Below are 13542 nucleotides of genomic sequence, written 5' to 3' on the forward strand. Positions count from 1 at the left end.
AAGCAGTGATGGTTTCAGCTAAGAGAGGGAGATTCAGAATGGAGAGAGGGAAGAAATGTTTGACCCCAAGGGTGGTAAAAACCTGTCCCAGGCTGCCCAGAGAGGTGAGAGATGCCCCATCCCTGGACCCATCGCAGCTCAGGTTGTTTGGGGCTCTGAGCAACCTGCTCTGGTTGCAGCTGTCCCTGCTGGGTGCAGAGGGAGAGGACTGGATGAGCTTGAGAGGTCCTTTCCGACCCAAATCAGTTTGTGATTCTCTGATTTAAGGTTGAGAGCCCTAGAGCTGGTGAGCCTGGAGAAGAGCAGCCTGAAAGGGGATCTGCTTAATGCTCAGCAAGAGCTAAAGAGCTGTAGGGGGCGAGAGGCTAGGGCCAGACTCTCGTCAGGAGTGCCCAGTGACAGGACAAGGGGCAACAGGCACAAACTGGAACCCAGAAGGTTCCATCTGAAGAGGAAGAGAAGCATCTTTGGTGTGAGGGTGCTGGAGCCCTGGAGCAAGCTGCTCAGAGAGGCAGCCAAACCCATCTCTGGAGAGCTTCCAAACCCACCTGGCCACTGTGATCTGGTCAAGCAGCTGTGGGTGCCCTGCTTTAGCAGGGGGGGGCTTGGACTGGATGACCTCCAGAGGTCCTTTCCAACCCCCCACGGCGGTGGGATTCTGCGATTCCTTCTACAAACAGCCCCCTGGGCAGGGCAGGACCTCTTGTGCAGAGCCCAGACCCTCTCCTCACTCACAGGTCAGGCTCAGGAGGAGCAGAACCCCGAGGCTCTTTCCCTGGAGCAGAGCTGCAGGAGCAGCAGATTATCTTCCACCGACGCCGAGTTATCCAACACTGCAATTTAAGTTGACAATTACATGGTAACTGACTTGCACACAAAGAGAGGCTCTGGAAGCATTCCCAGAATCCAGAAGTCTGACAGTATCCACCCAATTTGTTGCAACAACAAAGCATCCTGGAATCTGTCCTTTCATTTGGCAGAGGAGGGGTTTATTTTTGAAGGCTAGGTGGAGAAATTTAGCCTGCTATTTAAAGGAGCATGTTGTGCCTTCAGAGTGACAAGCCAAGAGCTTCACTAGAAAGCCAAACTCAAACACAAATTGCAGCCCTGCCACCCAAAGGAACTGAACCTGCACCGAGGAAAGAGATTGGTGGGGGCTGCATCTGCCCCCTGGGGCCTGTGTTGGTCCCCAGGGAGAAGAGCAACGGAGGGCAGCAAAGTTGGTGGAGGGTCTGGAGAAGAGGTCTGGGGAGGAGCAGCTGAGGGACCTGGGGTTGTTCAGCCTGGAGTAAGGAAGGCTCAGGGGAGACCTTCTGGCTCTCTACAGATCACTGGAAGGAGGTTGGAGCCAGGTGGGAGTTGGTCTCTTCTCCCAAGGAACATAAGACAGGACAAGAGGAAACAGCCTCAAGTTGCCCCAGGGGAGGTTTAGGTTGGACATGAGGAGCAATTTCACCCCCTTGAGGGTTTGTCCTGGCCTGGCCTAGGCTGACAGGGCAGTGGTGGAGTCCCCACCCCTGGAGGGGTTTCAAAGCCGTGGAGATGTGGTGCTGAGGGCCATGGTTTGGTGGTGAGCTGGCAGTGCTGGGGGAATCACAGATGGTTGGACTTACCTTAAAGGCTTTAGTGTGAAAAGGATGAGCAGTGGCTTTGGGATGCTGTGTCTTGGACACAGAGGGCAGAGGTTTGGGGTGCACCCCTGCTTACCTCTTTGGGATGGGAAAGATCTGCAGGGCTGCTGTGTTTTCTCCAGCCCTGTAAGAGCAACCAAAGCACAGGACTGGTGGCATGGCCTGGGGAAGGAGAGCTTGAGCTCCTCAGTTTGCTCTGAGGAGAAGGAAGAAAGACTTCAGAAGACAAACAAGGAGGAATAAAGTCTTTACACCTCAGCATGGACATCTCTAAGGTGACATCATGTTCCCTGATCCCAGTGCTGGCCATGTGGAGCAGACCAGGGTGCTGATGGCCCCAGGGCTCACTCCAGGTGCTCCCACCCCCATCCTCCAGCCCCTCCCCAAGCTCTGTGTCGAAAGGTCAGTGGCACAGCCTTTTCTTGGGATGGGTTTTCTATTCTTGTGGCTGGCTTCTGGTGGAAATTAGTCAGCTTTCCAGAGCAGAAACCTCAAGCCATAGCCACATTTCTGAACCAGCTCATGACTGCCACCATTCCACAAACCACTTCCTCCCAGGTTACTGGCAGCTGGTCCCAGCCTGAGATTAAAGGGCAGGAGCAGGGCTGGTGGCGAGAAGCTGAGCATCCTCAATCCAGAACTTTGCTGTCAGCTGAGTGAAGGTAAAGAGGGGGCTTCAAGGTGGGGTAGATGGGACAAGCAGTGAGAAAGGAGATAGCACAGAGAGGTGCAAGGCTCTGCAGGACACAGCAGATAGACATGAAGAAACCCCAGCACAAACCCACAGGACTTGGCTCACAGAATCCCCAGATCCCAGCAGGGAATGGGTTGGAAGGGACCTCTGGAAATCATCCACTCCAACCTCCCTGGTAAAGCAGGGCACCCACAGCAGCTTGCCCAGGATCACAATGGCCAGGGGGGTTTGGAAGCTCTCCAGAGAAGGAGACTCCACAGCCTCTCTGGGCAGCCTGCTCCAGGGCTCCAGCAGCCTCACACCAAAGAATTTTCTCCTCCTGTTCGGATGGAACCTCCTGGGTTCCAGGTTGTGCTCACTGCCACTTCTCCTGTCACTGGGCACCACTGACAAGAGTCTGGCCCCATCCTCTTGCCCCCCATCCTTTATCTCTTGCTGAGCACTGGACAGATCCCCTCTCAGGCTGCTCTTCCCCAGGCTCAACAGCCCCAGGGCTCTCAGCCTTTCCTCCTCACAGAGATGCTCCAGGCCCCTCAGCATCTTCCCAGCCTCCACTGGACTCTCTCCAGTAGTTCCCTGTCTCTCTTAACCTAGGGAGCCCAGAACTGGACCAAATACTCCAGATGTGCTCTGACTAGGGCAGAGTAGAGGAGGAGAAGAACCTCCCTCAACCTACACTCCTCTTCGTGCCCCCCAGGGGACCACTGGCCTTCCTGGTCTCATTGATGGAACTTTATGTCCACCAGCACTCCCCTGTCTTTCTCTGCAGGGCTGCTCTCCAGAAGCAAGACTGCGACTGAGGACCCAGCTGGGGCACAAAGCAGTTTCAGCACCCCTATGACTTTCTCCAAGTGACTCAACTGAAACCAGCAGCACCCTGCTGAGCCCTTGGTCTGCCATAGGCCAGATCACCTCCCATGCTGCCATCCCTGGGGGAGCAGAGCAGCCTGTCCCCATGTCCCCATGTTCCTGAGCTTAGCATCCAGGTGCTGGCTGGCAGCAGAGGGCAGAAGCTGCTCCCACAGGACAGCATCACCGTGAACCACTCCCACCCCATCTGGAGCTGCTTGCAACCAGAGCATCACTGCTCGCTGGGGCTGCTGCCAGCTGCACAACCACAGCGATTTGTTTTCTTTAGAGAAGATCTCAGCTTGAAGAGGGGGGGAGGAGGAAAAAAAATATACCCCAAAGAAGGGGAAAAAGCAGAAGAGGAAAAGCAGCCACAGCCACATCCTGCCTTGAGCTGCTGCTCGTGATGCGCTCTCTGCCACGGGGCTGCTCAAGGAGCAGTGCTGGGGTTGGTGCTCTCCACCACTTGCCAAGCAGCTCTTGAGCTCTGAGTCAATCAACTGAAGCCACAAATCCATTTGCTTATGAGCACAAAACCACAGCAACCCATGCTGCTTCTCAGGACCACGTGTGCCACCACCTGCCTGCCGCTGTGGAGATGCTCCCTGCCCAGTGGGACACGCTGCAGAAGCCCCTGGGAGATGATGTTGATGGTCCACCAGGTTGGGACCCTGTGTTCTGCCCCCAGCACCCTCCCTGGAGGTGGCTACAAGGAGGGCTGAGCCCTCCTGGCACTGGGCTGCAGGGATGGGGCCACAGCATTGCCACAGGCAAAGCAGGAGACAAAATCACTGTTGGCTGCCAACCCAGTTCCTGGCTTTTGTCCCCCAGCATCCCCATTTTGCAGGCTGGGCTCCCTGGTTGTTCCCCTGTACTGGGCACTGGTGAGGTCACACCTCCAACCCTGGGGTCAGTTTTGGGCCAGTCACTCTGAAAAGGACATTGAGGAGCTGGAGCAGGTTCAGAGAAGGGCAACAAAGCTGCTGAAGGGTGTGGAGAACAGGGCTGGAGAGGAGCAGCTGAGGGACCTGGGGGTGTTGAGCCTGGAGAAAAGGAGGCTGAGGGGAGACCACCTGCCTCTCTGACAGCTCCCTGAAAGGAGGCTGGAGCTAGGTAGGGATCAGTCTCTTCTCCCAAGGAACAAGTGATAAGACAAGAGGAAATGGCCTCAAGGTGCACCAGGGAAGGTTTAGTCTGGATATTAGACGAAACTCCTTCCCTGAAAGAGCTCTCAAAGCCTGGAACAGGCTCCCTGGGGAGTTGGTTGAATCCCCATCCCTGGAGGGGTTTCAGAGCCATGGAGACACGGTGCTGAGGGCCATGGTTTGGTGGTGACCTGGCAGTGCTGGGTTAGTGGTTGAACCTGATGATCTTAAAGGTCTCTTCCAACCCAAACGCCTCCATGACTCCCTGTTTCCCTGGCCCACCACCAAACAGCACCGTGGAGCAGTATCTCCATGGAGCATCAACCGTGCCCTGCCCCTGGCAGCAGCTCTGGGATCTCACCTGCACCCTGGAGCAGGGCCAGCCTGTGCCCCACAGCCTTCACCCACCCTCAGGGAGGTGCTGCCACCCTCCCAGGCTAGAGCTGGAGCCTTCACCCGTTGGTGAGGTGCTGGGTGGGGTGGAGGCTGGGACTGGGTGAGTCTCCTGGAATGCAGGGTTTGAAGGAGCAGGGCTTTCCCCTCTGGGCTAACAAACACTCCACGTGGGTGGCTTGTGACTCACCAGCTCCGCTGCTGAGTGCCACAGGTGCTGGGAGCAGGGAGAAACCCAACGGTGCAGCCCTGGAAGAAGAAAACCCTCAGTGATTAAAGACTGCAACCAGAAGGTGGCCAGGACCTCATGGGAGGTGCTGAGCAACCTGGGGAGGGCACTGGGGGGTCCCCAAGTGATGGCTGCAGCATAAAATCACAGACCCTCAGAAGGCCTTGTGTTGGAAGACAGCTTCAGAGCTCACCTGGGCCAAATCCCCTGCAGACAGCAGGGCCACCTCCAACTAGAGAAGGTTGCTCAGGGCCCAATGATCAAGCATGAGCTTGGATGAGGTCTTCACTCCATCTCTGAGCAACCTCTGCCAGTCTTCTACCACTCTCATTGTGAGGAATTTCCTCTTAATGCCCAACCTAAATAAACCCTGCTCTAGTTTAAAAGATTTCCAACCTGGGCCACCCTTCATCCTCCCCACCACCACCATCAAACGTTGCCATGGGGTATGAGTGATGCAGAAAGCTTCTGGGGCACTGCAAAGTGACTCCCTTGGGGCTGCTCATGGAATAACACAGCTTCATCACCACGTCCAAAGCACACCTGCTGCAAACAGCTCAATGCCACAGGCAGCTTCAGGGGCTTTGCCTCAAGCTCTGGCTGCCAGGAGAGCTCTCTGCAACCAGACAGAGCTGGGTGACCCCAGGTCTGGGTGGCTTTGGGCACCATGGACACCCCAAGTTCAAGCACCAGCACAGCAAAGCATTCTTTCATTCTCCCCCCAAAACCCAAGCCCCAGGTTCACACCACACAGCATCTCCTCCTTGCAGCTGGGTCATGCTCTGTGGTGCAATTAGGAGGAGAAAAGCAATTAGGTGGTGGAAAGGAGAAGCAGTAAAATGTGTTTCTGGGGGGGGAAGATGTTATCTGGGAAGCAAAACTGTGATCACATGAGCCCTGGCAGGTTTGGGATGGTTTATCTGGTGGCACCACAGCACCCAAGGAAGCCACAGCCCTGCCCTCAGAGCTAGGGTCCCAGCACCTTCACCCCTGCCCCATCTCCTGCTCACCCCTGGTAACCTTCTTCTGCTCACCCCCTGTCCCATCTCCTTATCATACCCAGCCCCATCCCCTCCTCAGCCCTTACCTCACCTCCTGCCCCCTCCCCTTCCTCATTCCTGCTCATCTCCTGTTCAACCCCTACCCCATCTCCTGTTCACCCCCTGTCCCACCTCCTACCCCCATCTCCTCCTCATCTCCCAGAACACAATGAGGCTCAGCAGAGGCAGGTTCCTGGTGGGGAGAGAAGATTTAGGGAACAAATGGCTGCAGAAGTCCCAGCACCTGCCACTGTCATGCTCAAAACCCACATGGATGAAAGGGATCCAAAGCTGCTTCCCCACCCTGGGCCAGTCCCCTGCCCACTTGAGCAAAGGCAAAGGCAGGACCTAGCTCTGACATACTCATTCCTCATCTGAGCTGTGCTCAGGAGGCTCAGTAAGACCTACCATCAAGCAGGGGTTTGGGAGACAGCATGGGGAGCTCCTTGTGCCCCCAAATAGCGCCCAGGGCTTCTGATCCAAGTGGCCTGAGGTGCATGGGCAGCCATGACTGAGGTGCAAAACCAGATGGGAACAGCAGGAAGAGCCAAGCTAGCAGGGGCCAGGGTGCTCACCAAGCACCCCCCTCCTCAAATCCAAGCTGAGAGTCCCTGAGGGTCAGCTCCTGCCCTGCTGCAACTCACAGAATGCCAATGTGGAAGAAACCTCTGGAGATCGTGGTTGAGTACTCATGAGGTGTGGGGTGACAGGTTGGAATTGATGCTCTCTGAGGTCTTTTCCAACCTTATTGATTCTGTGATTCTACCTAGTCCATCCCCTCTCCTGCAGCAGAGTCACCCACAGCAGGCTGGGAATTTCATGAGAGCAACCCAGGAAGCCATTCCACAGCCAGGCTGGATGCACACATGGACTGGGCAGACACACAGAGCCCAGCTGGACGCTCCCAGCCCTGTTGGATGGCCAGATCCCAGTCTGACCCTGTGGCAGCCCAGTCACAGACTCATGGAATCATGAAACAGTGGAATGGTTTGGGTTGGGAGGGACTCAGTGACCTTCAAGGTCTTTCCCAACCCAAAGAATCCCAGTTGTTTATTCCAGAGCCTACCCTGGGGCTGGAAAGTGGAGCGTGAGGTGCCACACAGGCCCACAGAATTGTTTTGCTTGGAAGAGACCTTTAAAGACCATCAGCTTTAACCCAACACTGCCACATCCACCACTGAACCATGGCAGAGGATTTCATAGCATTGTTTAGGCTGGAAGGGACCTTAAAAGATTATCTGCCAGGAGCAGGGTCAGCTTTCTTCCACTAGACCAAGTAGGGACCTTAAGAATCATTCCATTCCAACCCTCCTGCCATGGGCAGGGACAGCTTCCACTAGACCAGGAAGGGACCTTAAAAGTCATTTCATTCCAACCCTCCTGCCATGGGCAGAGTCAGCTTCCACTAGACCAGGAAGGGACCTTAAAAATCACAGTTATCACCAAGGTTGGAGGAGACCTCAAAGATCATCGAGTTTCATTCCAACCCTCCTGCCATGGGCAGGCACAGCTTCCACTAGAGGAGGTTCCTCAAGGCCTTGAACACCTCCAGTCAGACTTTCACATCCCAGTCAGACCCTCACATCCCAGTCAGACCCTCACATCCAACTTTTCCACCCAAAACCTCCTCAGGGCAGCAGCAGCAATCCCCAAAGCCTCTCTGCCTAGACCAAGAGCAAACAACCCCATTTCAAAGAGGCCACCGAGCCCTCCAGGGCAGGAATTCTCCACCTTAAAAATCATTCCATTCCAACCCTCCTGCCATGGGCAGGGTCAGCTTCCTTCCACTAGACCAGGAAGGGACCTTAAGAATCATTCCATTCCAAGCCTCCTGCCATGGGCAGGGTCAGCTTCCTTCCACTAGACCAAGTAGGGACCTTAAGAATCATTTCATTCCAACCCTTTTGCCATGGGCAAAGTCAGCTTCCTTCCACTAGACCAGGAAGGGACCTTAAAAGTCATTTAATTCCAACCCTCCTGCCATGGGCAGGGTCAGCTTCCTTCCACTAGACCAAGTAGGGACCTTAAAAGTCACAGTATCACCAAGGTTGGAGGAGACCTCAAAGATCATTGAGTTTCATTCCAACCCTCCTGCCATGGGCAGGCACAGCTTCCACTAGAGGAGGTTCCTCAAGGCCTTGAACACCTCCAGTCAGACCCTCACATCCCACTCAGACCCTCACATCCAACTTTTCCACCCAAAACCTCCTCATGGCAGCAGCAGCAGCAGCAATCCCCAAAGCCTCTCTGCCTAGACCAAGAGCAAACAACCCCATTTCAAAGAGGCCACCGAGCCCTCCAGGGCAGGAATTCTCCACCTTAAAAATCATTTCATTCCAATCCTCCTGCCATGGGCAGGGTCAGCTTTCTTCCACTAGACCAAGTAGGGACCTTAAGAATCATTCCATTCCAACCCTCCTGCCATGGGCAGGGTCAGCTTCCTTCCACTAGACCAGGAAGGGACCTTAAGAATTATTTCATTCCAAGCCTCCTGCCATGGGCAGGGACAGCTTCCACTAGACCAGGAAAGGACCTTAAAAATCACAGTATCACCAAGGTTGGAGGAGACCTCAAAGATCATCAAGTTTCATTCCAACCCTTCTGCCATGGGCAGGCACAGCTTCCACTAGAGGAGGTTGCTCAAGGCCTTGAACGCCTCCAGTCAGACCCTCACATCCCACTCAGACCCTCACATCCCAGTCAGACCCTCACATCCCAGTCAGACCCTCACATCCAACTTTTCCACCCAAAACCTCCTCAGGACAGCAGCAGCAGCAGCAATCCCCAAAGCCTCTCTGCCTAGACCAAGAGCAAACAACCCCATTTCAAAGAGGCCACCGAGCCCTCCAGGGCAGGAATTCTCCACCACCCTTGTCTTTTTATTAATGTTTTTTTTCCCCCTTTTCTTTTATTATTATTAGTGAAGCAGCCCTGCAGAGACTCTCTGGCAGCAGCCACAGGCACGTTCTTCCCCCTGCTCAGGATTTTGCTCTTGGCTGCAGGTAATAAATAAAACCCAAGGCAACGCTGGCATCCGTCAGCAGCAGCGCTGCCCCGAGGAGCAAGCGGCAGCCTCTCCCTTTCTCCTTTTTAACCTTTTGGGTTTTTTTTTCTCCTCTTGGCTCCTTTATTAAAGCATCTGAGCAGTTTAGACTTTTTTTTATCCTCCCCCCCCTCACCCCCACCTCTTTTCCACTCCCTTCTCCTGTGTGGTTCTGGTGTAATCTGCCTTGAATATTTGATGTGGAATCCCGAGCGAGGGCCAGGAGTGGGTTGGGTTTTTTTTCCCCCTCCCCTTCTGGGTGCTGGAGGAAAGGAAAGTAAAAAAAAAAAACAACACTCTTGCGAAGGAGAAGTGGTAATGAGCACCCCTGAGTACCCTTCTTGGTTTCCCAACTGCCTGTGTTTAAAAATGAGCAGAAATTGGGCAAGTGCCTCTCATCTGGGAGCGGAGGAGCCAGCCTCTCGCTCCCAGCGCAGCCTCCTCTCGCCTTCCAGTAGCTGGGCGCCGTTGAGCAACCCGGGCTTGTTTATTCCAATTGAAGCTGACACCAGCAGCAGCAGCAGCCGCCTTCAAGACCCAGCAGATGAGCTCATGGGTGTCCTGTTTTATTTCCAGCTCAGATTAACAGCGGCTCTTTAATTTCTAATGGCCCAGCCTGGGATTTGCAGGCGGCGTTCAAACACCACCGCAGGCTGCGCCTCCGAGCGAGACCTCTCAGCCCAATTACAGGGGATGAGCTCGCAGGAAGCTTCTCATCCCGTGGTTTTTTTCCCCTCTTTGCCCTCCCCCCCCCACATCCAAGACTCTGAGTTTAACACAGCAGACACCAGCCCTCTTCCCTTTTCAAAGGCAAAATATATTCCCTTTCATTTCCAGCCCCTCTGCCACAGCGGGGCCCAGAGCGAGCTCCGTGCGCGGAGCCACACGGCGACGCTGGCAGAATAAACGGCTCCAAGAAGGTCTGGAGGGATTTCTCCTCATCTTGAAGGGCTCTGGGCCCAAAGCATGGACTCATAGGGTGCTCAGCCAGCCTAGCAGGGAGATCAGGAGCTGCTCTGCAAAGCAGCCACAACAAGTCTTCAGCTGAGTGAAGGCTTGGGGAGGGGCAAGTCATAGAATCATAGAATCAATAAGGTTGGAAAAGACCTCAGAGATCATCCAGTCCAGCCTGTCACCCAACACCTCATGACTACTAAACCATGGCACCAAGTGCCACCTCCAGTTCCCTCTTGAACACTTCCAGGGATGGTGACTCCACCACCTCCCTGGGCAGCACATTCCAATGGCTAACAACTCTCTCTGGGAAGAACTTTCTCCTCACCTCCAGCCTAAACTTCACCTGGCACAGCTTGAGACTGTGTCCTCTTGTTCTGGTGCTGCTTGCCTGGGAGAAGAGACCAACCCCCTCCTGGCTACAACCTCCCTTCAGGTAGTTGTAGGGAGCAATAAGGCCATAGAATTGTTTCCTTGGGAGAGAACCTTGAGTCCTGAGGGTGCTTGTGCAGAACCCTGGCCAGACCTGCTGCCATGAGTGGGCTTCATGATCACAGGATCAAACACAAAGCAGGCTCCATACATCACAGAATCCTTTTAGTTGGAAAAGGAGGAATTTCTTCAGTGTGAGGGTGCTGGAATCCTGGAGCAGGCTGCCCAGGGAGGTTGTGGAGTCTCCTCTGGAGTGCTTCCAAACCCCCCTGGCCATTGTGATGCTGGGCAAGCTGCTGTGGGTGTCCTGCTTTAGCAGGGAGGTTGGAGTGGATGATCCCCAGAGGTCCCTTCCATCCTCCCACCATGCTGGGATTCTGTAAAGACCTCCTGACCCCCATCCCCATGAACTGGACCAACCTGAGCATCTGGAAGGTGATCAGCCAGGCTCTCAGGTGTACCAGCACGTTGAAGCAACACGGGAGATGGATTTGGTTTCCCCCTGGGCTTGCTCCCATCCCCACATCGCTGTGCTGCAGCAGGATCAGAGGACACCATTAAACCCCTGTCATGTTACCCATCAATAATTAATGGCCAGAATAAATTCTCTGCTCTCTGCTTAATAACCCTCCTGGATTTCCAGTTAAAGATCTGCAAAGAAATGGGGCCTCCTTCAATGAGCTTTCCAGAGGAGCACCAGAGAGGCTGCCCAGGAGAACCCAGCCCAGCTATTAATGCAAAGTGCTTCTCTCCTGCCCCAGGAGATGGCCATGCTGTAGCAGAGGGAGAAGGAGAAGCCTGGAAGAGGTGAAATAAATTTAATAGCAGTGCTGTGCCCTTGTTTAGATGCAGTCCAAACATCTCCACCCTCTGCTTCCCATCAGGTCCTTGCAGCTGGTAAGTGCTCTACCACTGCTGATCTCTGGTTCCCTTGTCCAGCAGAACCATCAGGGTTTCAGGTGCAGGGACAGGAGCTGGGACTATGGCCAACAGAGATGCAGAAGAACAGCAGTGAAGTTGGTCCTGAGATGCTCCCAGCTGTGAGGCTGTGGCAGGGTCCCCAAACCCACAGGCCAAAGGATGAAATTCAGCCACATTTGTAGGAGAGACAACCCCTGGAGACCTCACCAACAGCTTCCCCTTCCTGCAGAGGAGGCATTTGCAGAGAGTTTCTGTGTTTCAAAGCAAATTCAAAAGGGAGAACAAAAGGCAGAGGGGATCTAGGGCTACCAGGAGCTCACCCAAGGAGCTGAGGAACCAACACTGGTGCTTTGAACCTTCAGCATCACCCACATGCCCACCCCAGAGCAGGCCTGCACTGGTGGCTTCGAGGTGTTTGGGGTGCAGCACTTGAGTGTGCCAGGAGACTCATTACCCCCTGCCAACCTCGTCTGAGTGGGTGAAGGAGGAGAAAGGCTTCCCACAAGCATCCAGACATGCCCCAAACCCTGCAGGAAATGGAGCACATCAGGCTGAGACCAACCCCAGACAACCCAACAGGTTGGGTCTTTGCAGCTCTTGCTTCTATCTGATGGAAAACCCAACTGGGGAGCAACTTTCTCTCCTTCCTACAAGCCCAAGCAACATGAGAGTGTTTTGTTTTCCTCTTGAGAGCCTTGTGGTAAGGGTGGAGGAGGAGCTTGACTCCTTGAATGCTCTTCCTGCCATCCCATCTCCTGCTCCCTGCTTTCGTGGATTCATAGAATGGGTTGGGTTGGAAGTGACTTTGTAGTTCCAACCCCACTAGCACTCCCCACCAGACCAGATTGCTCATCTTCCACCCTTCCCCACAGCCTGAGCACCCACACAGGCTGGCACACCACACACAGGGTGGCTTGCTGGAATCATCTTGAAGGTCTTTTCCCATCCAAACAACTTTCTGATGCCATAATCATAAAGGGGGCCTTAACAGCATCCCTCCAGCAGCAGGAGAAGGCCAGCTCAGCCCACTCATCCTGTGCTGGGGCATGTAGAATCACAGAATGGGTTGAGTTGGAAGGGGCTTTAAAGATCCAGCAGCCTGGTCTAGGCGGAGGTATCCCTGCTGAGTGCAGGGGGGTTGGACAAGATGACCTTTGAGGGTCCCTTCCAACCCAGTTCAGTCTGTGACTCTGTGACTCCATCATCCAGTTCCAACTCCCTACCATGTGCAGGGATGCCTCCCACCAGCCCAGGCTGCTCAAGGCCCCATCCAGCCTGACCTTGAACACCTCCCAGGAAGGGGACATCCACAACCTCCCTGGCCAAGCTGTTCCAGTGCCTCCCCACCCTCACTGGAAAGAACTTCTTCCTGACACCCAGTCTATATCTCCCATATCTGTGCTCCTCCAGGTTGAGCCTGGAAGCCAGGTTCTCCAGGACAAGGCTTTGCAGAAAGCCCTTTGTGAACCTTGTCTGTGCTCCTCCAGGCAGAGCAGCTCAGACACAAGGACAGGATGGGGTTAGTTTTTCTTTGGGGGGGGGGAGGGCAGCAACCTCAGCGGTTTCACTCTTCTACATCTTCTTTGCCCTTGGCTCCCCCCTTCCCAGCTGAGACAGCACCCAAATGCTAATGCCCAAAGAGAAAGAAGCCCAAAATAAAAACCCACCCTGTAAAATTGCTGGCTGAATTCTGGGGAATTAGGAAATTTCCATTTCAATTCAAATACAAATTAAACCCGGAGTTGTCATCAAAGAAAAGGAGAAGACGAGGATCAAAGTGATGCAACACTGTGGGAAAGGGAAAAGATTAAAGAAAGTAAATTGAACAAGATTTTAAAGAGATATTAAAAGGTGTTAATGCCAGCTAATGCAGCTAATGAAGAGAAAGGGAGGCAATTCAATTAACATCTGCAGCAAGGAGAGGAGAAGCTCGCTACACCTCCGCTCCAACATCAAAGGCTGGTTGCTGCCTCTTATTAAAAAGGGAGCAGGGAAGATTTAAAAGGCAGAAGAGATGAAAATAGATTGCAGATAATTGCATCTCCCTCCATAATGGCAACAGTTTATCATTATATCCTCCCCCTCCCCTCAGAAAGGGAGAGGGGGGGGAAAAAAAAACCCACCCCAACCACCAAACCCAAATCTAATATTCTGTGCCCCGTCCCGCTGCTGGAAGGGTTCTTTGAAGCCCTTCAGAAAAGCAGCAATTAA

This window comes from Melanerpes formicivorus, unplaced genomic scaffold (assembly GCF_026170545.1).
Source record: "Melanerpes formicivorus ecotype bairdi unplaced genomic scaffold, bMelFor1.0.p_v2 SCAF_10, whole genome shotgun sequence".
Taxonomy (NCBI): Eukaryota; Metazoa; Chordata; class Aves; order Piciformes; family Picidae; genus Melanerpes; species Melanerpes formicivorus.